Genomic DNA, 5,897 nt, shown 5'->3' with positions numbered 1-5,897 from the left:
GTTGCATCCACTGTGAGCACATGGCTGCCCTCCACCATCCACACAGTATACAACCCCTTCCCAACACCACTGACTGCTTTTTATAGGAGGCCTCAGATCTTCATTGGCTGGCACATACCATTATATTTATGTAAGCAAACAATTGACTACCACTGTATACACATTTACCAAATATTTTCCCACCACTTTACCAATAATATACACCTGAATACAGATATGACAATATACATTAAATAGATACAGCTATGTACAAAAATGTCGAACTCCCCCCTGGAGAATACCACTTGCCGTTTCCCTCCCGGAACTATATTTAGAGGTGTGCGGGTCCGGAGGAATTCTTTTGCCCGAACACCCTGGGAGAGAGAACAGACAGAAGTAAGTTTACTCATCACACAATCCATCACTACTTCTCACGTTTACTTCGTGCACATAGAGAGGCGAAGTCCCTCCCCTTCCGGGAGCCTCCATGGGACCCCGGAAGCGGAAAATTATACATAGAAGTCAATGGAGAGAGAAAAGTTATCTTTTGATCCCGTTTGAATTGTGCCACGAATGACACATATGATGTTTGTCAATCTTAAACAATCATTTCCATGCAAAAAAAGTCACAGTTTGTCGTAAAACTGCTGAAATATAAGACTATGAATAATACGCAACTAGAAAGACTACAAATCCCAAATGCATTCTGGGTCGCGTAAGTGATGTCATAGGCGATAATGCTCCAAGACTGGTTGTGACTCGCAAAGCAAAGAGGAAGAAGAAGACTGATTTATTCCCTCCAATAAATATAAGAGATTGCTCCAATAAATTCACTTTTACAAGATGCCTGTGTGCTTTGTACGAGGTTGTAATCACAAAAGAGATCATACCACTTGCTCGTTCTATCGCTTCCCGTCTGATGAAAGGACCAGGAGTCGTTGGACCAAACATATCAGGTAATATACATGTTTTGCATGGAACATAGTCAAGTTAGCTACCTAGCTAGTAGCGAGCATGTTAGTTAGCATTATATTACATTACTTAGCCTTGTCATTTGTATTAGCCTTAACACGAAGTAAACCGAAATGTTAAACAGTAAGAGTATTCATGATGGTAAGTATTTTGTGAAACATTTGAAGAGTAGCCTATCGCCCCCTCCACCAGGTGCTAAGGGGGCGGGAGGTAGGCTAACCCCACATTAGTATCAGCGATCTTTTCTACTTAATGCTATCTGCACAAATGGTTAACATTGACCATTAAAAGATCAGGCAGTTCAGGGAGAGTCGAAGGAAGGAAGGCAGGCAGCTTTGCATGACATTCTTCTGGATGTGTTTCATTGTGATGATAGTGAGAGTGAGTCAATCTGTTTGTTGGAAAGACAGTAGTTGAGTGATTACTGAGAGAAAATTATTAAAAGAGATAATTATTCAGTGTTGTTACTTTAAAGTGTTGTTACTGACCTTTTTCTCTTTTATTTTCTTTACCTCACCTGTAACTGCTGAGACCCTGAGGAACAAGCACACTGGACTGACCTGCTCTGGCAACCTGATTTCCACTGTACGTAATAGTATTTGGTTATGGTATATTATTTATATACATCAAAGGCACAATGCACCCCCCAGAGACACACATGTATTGAGTGTGATATTTTGCATTGGTCATGTGAAATCATCTTTACATACTAGAAAACTGTAGGAGCGGCAACTTGTTTTGAAATTGAATTTTTAATATCCGATAATAAAGTTGATCTGTTTTCTTTATTCTTCTCTCTTCCCAGCTCCATCCATCACCATTCTCTGTTCCTGCAGGTCCTGCTTGCTAATCAATATTCATATTTTTTTACACAATTACAAATAAAGTCAATGTATTGTATGACATGAAGTTGTGCTTCATTCTGAGTCAATAATAAATTCATTCTGCCTTCAGCTGCAAAATTATTGTGGACTGCACTGACATCCATGTAGCTGCCCCCCAGTAAGATGAACCAAGCAAAGTTGACATACTCAACATACAGCTGTACTCTTAAGTTTACATGAAGAATTTGTGAAATATTGGTAATAACAGGTTTAAATGATTATTAGTAATTAATTATATAATTTTCTCATCGTAGATGAGCAGACAGGGAGCAGATGAGAAAAGCAGAATATGCAGCTGCCATTTTCCACATGGAAAAGAGAAAGGGCCAAGTGTATTTGAGTGGACAAAAGAGAAATCCCAAATACGAAAAATAAAATTATACAATTTACAGATATGTATACAAATAAATATATATCCTATATACACTATCATGTATAATGATGGTGTATGATGTAGAAGGAAGTGTGGTAGATAACAAGTAAATATAGAGTTACATACAGATCCATGTTACAGCAAAAGATGGAATAACTAAGAAGCACGCAGTATAATAATAATTACACGCAACAATTAAATAACTGCTCAGCATCTCCACCACAATCCCAATCTGCTGTGTCCTGTTTTCCTCCCCTCTGCATAACACCCCATCACACATACGAAACACAACGCAGAGTCCGAGGGTGTTAAGAGTATGTTTATTTAAATGTCCTCCTCTCTACTGGCCAACACAGGGAGCATATGCTGGGTGTAGAATTGTTCCAGGAGGAGGAGATTTCCATGCCATGCAGGGTCTTTGGGGATGGGGAGGATGATCGCCTCCATCGTGGTCCACAGCAGCAGAGACTCCGGTCTGTGATGTGCAGCTGTTATATAATATACAATACATTTTTTTGAAAAACATTTGATCAAAAAATAAAGATTTGGTCAGGATCTAGAGTCAGTGTGTAGTTTATTAATTAATCAATGCTCTCTACATTAGGAAAACACATACCAGTGTACCAGAGGGAGTCACACACAGCTGTGCCTAGATAACCAAACAAGTTGACAACAGGGATGCAAACTCATCAGGTATGAAAAAGGTGACAAGGATCCGAGCCCCCTGACCCCACAGAATATCGGCTTTAAAATTAGGAATAACAGGATTTTAGCAGTCAGAACAACTAAAGCAGCAGTGTTAATATTAACAGAAACGCCATAGAGTCACATCTAATAGAAATATATAAAAAGCATTTATTTTAATTGTGTAGCAGTCAGTTTATAATTTTGGCAGCACTGTTGAGCATTTTGAAAATGTATTTTCATGCCTCTGTGCAAGGCTTAGTCTTTCTATCTTTATAGCCACTGGTGTAAAGTAACCAAGTTCATAAACTCAACAAGTACTATACTTGGGCACAATTTTGAGATACTTGTACTTTACTTAAGTATTTCAATGTTTTGCTACTTTGTACTTCTAATCCACTACAGTTCAGAGGTAAATGGTGTACTTTTACTCCACTACATGTATGTAATACCTTTAGTTACTTTACAGATGTGGATGAATGATGTGAAATATAATCAAGTGTTAAATCAGACTTTAGTTCCACCTGGAGTAAATCCAAAAGCTACCCTGCCTGCAGTATACAAAGTCATTCAAACTAGCTGCACCTTTACCAGCTTTGATAACACTTTAATGATCAGTCATTATAAAACATATCATATTATTCTGAAATGGACCAATCTGCAAAATGACTACTTTTACTGTCGCTACTTTCACTATATTTTGATAATAATAATTTTCTACTTTTACTTGAGGAACATTTGGAATGCAGGACTTTTACTGTAACAGAGTATTCCTACACTCTGGTACTTCTACTTTTACTCAAGTACAAGAACTGAGTACTTCTACTTTTAATCAATTTCAAGATATATACTTATACCACCTCTGTTTATAGCCTATGAAAAAAACGATTAGAAAACGAAGGCTAAAGCTAACGTTAGCAGATAGTGACAATGTATGCTAGTTAGCTAGCTCAACGATAATATTGCGACGGGGAAAAAAAACTTTTCAGTGCATATCACGCTCTGCCGCTCCGACAGGGAGCTCTACTCTGAACACCTGAACGGCCCGTTCTAACAGCTGTTCACCAGCGGTCCAGTCTGTGCCACAGTGACTCCGGACGCACAGTTAATATTAACGAACGCACCGTAGGTAATGTAGCTGCTGAAGCTAGACCATCATCGCCGAGCAGCAGAGGCTTATTATACATCATGAGCAGAGCCGACAGGCAGGAAGACTCGAGCACACAGCTCGCGCTTCATTATAATATATAAAAAAAAGCTCGCGGCCGCACATTAATCCGGGTCCCAGACCCCCTCCCATACCCCAAAAATATTTTTATTGCAGATCTACAGGAATCATAAAAACGACCTATTTTGGATTCAAAACGGAGAATTTCGCCGAAAGGTGACAAGTTTGCATCCCTGGACAAGATAACCAAAATCCTTGAATCTACACACAGCAAATAAACTCAAATGACACAACGAGATGTAAAAAGGAGATCACACATATAGTCGATATAGAACTGGCCGCTTCAATCTGAAGAGCAACTAAAACAAAACACGGGAGTGTATCTTGTTCTTGTGAACACTAATGTTATCCACAGCATACACAGACACCACAAAGTTCTTAAGGAGAAAACTAGTTGCTAAAACAAAACACGTTAGTGTACCTTGTTAGCTAGCTGACATTAACCTTAGACATTGCACTCATATTACTCACTGAAACCTTGTAAAGCCGGTCCCGCATGCTGGCTCTTACAGAACCGCTCCCTTTCGTGTATGTACAGCTCTCAACATGCCCAGACTTGTAGTGATTTTCACCTCTTTTTATACTTTTTCGCCTCATTCTGAAAGAAACAGGTGAAATTTACTAACGTGACAGCCATCTTTGTGATGGTGACGCGTATTGTGCGAGACCAGAGACCTGTAGTTCACTGAGCGGTTTCACACAAAAAAAATTGTAACTTCACAGTTTTACGACACATTTTTATTTTTTTGACTTGCAAAATGTTCTTTTAATTTGACAAACATCATATGTGTCATTCGTGGCACAATTCAAACGGGATCGAAAGATGACTTTTCTCTCTCCATTGACGTCAATGTATAATTTTCCGCTTCCGGGGTCCCATGGGTCGGAAGTAGATGGGCGGGACTTCGCCTCTCTATTCCCTCGCTACCCGTACTGCTAGCAATGTATGAATATGCGCCTTTTAATTTGTATCCATTTCTTTACTCAGGCGAACGGCGAGCAGGAACGGCCCGGCGTCCGCGCCGCACGCCACTCACCCACACAACAATGTAATTCAATCAACTGTCAATAAACATATCTATCCATAAATAAAGTGTGTTGTTTAAATCATGTGCCAATACTGTGTCAATATACCCTATACGGTATAATGATTATCCACATGTCCACGTGAGCTCTAGTAGTGGCGTCTCGTTGTTACAGTATCTTAACTTTTTTAACTAAGTTAACTATCTAAACACTAAGAGTCCATACCTCACCTGAGCTGTAGTTATCGGTTTCTCAGTCTGACAGCAGAGGACTCTCCTCCACCTTGTTGACAGCTCATTATATCCGTTAGCGCAGCTAGCTAGCACTAGATGCTAACAACAACAATACACGTAACCGGTGCACGCGCTTTTTTCTCGCTCACTCGTGCCACACATACACACCCTAGCTTGAATGACACACAGAGACCAATCAAGGGCATTAGTGTATGATCTGTATGAAAGCGGCCATGTTGGCAGGGGCCACATCATGTAGACAGCTTGTCACCGAGTCAGACCCACATTTGCGCAGCGTTGCTTTCACAATACATACATAAAAATCAAAAAATCCTCAGGCCAGCAGGCCACTTAACAGGCCAGGCCATCGGGAAACCTCACAGTCCTCCCGGTCCTCCAGATGGCCAGTCCGGGACTGTTTGCAGCTACTACTCACTGGAGCAACAATTGTGAGTTTATCCATCAATGAAAATATTGCCCCCAAAAAAGCCCTACCACTTTTTAAGTTAAACTACAGT

At 40.1% G+C, this 5,897-nt stretch overlaps 2 long non-coding RNA genes across 2 annotated transcripts; one reads left to right on the top strand and one right to left on the bottom strand.

Annotated features, from left to right (window-relative positions):
• Positions 1-442: 442 nt before the first annotated feature.
• LOC307042593 lies at positions 443-1,856 on the top strand. Its single transcript, XR_013809186.1, has 2 exons — positions 443-1,536; positions 1,757-1,856. It is a non-coding gene; the product is annotated as an uncharacterized lncRNA (long non-coding RNA).
• A 653-nt stretch (positions 1,857-2,509) lies between these two features.
• On the bottom strand, positions 2,510-4,962 carry LOC307042592. The gene is made up of 2 exons (XR_013809185.1): positions 4,592-4,962; positions 2,510-2,696 (listed from the first exon to the last, which is right to left on the bottom strand). It is a non-coding gene; the product is annotated as an uncharacterized lncRNA (long non-coding RNA).
• Positions 4,963-5,897: the final 935 nt, after the last annotated feature.

This window comes from Notothenia rossii (genome assembly GCF_949606895.1).
Source record: "Notothenia rossii genome assembly, chromosome: 6".
Lineage (NCBI taxonomy): Eukaryota > Metazoa > Chordata > Actinopteri > Perciformes > Nototheniidae > Notothenia > Notothenia rossii.
This window is presented reverse-complemented; position numbering and strand designations above follow the sequence as displayed.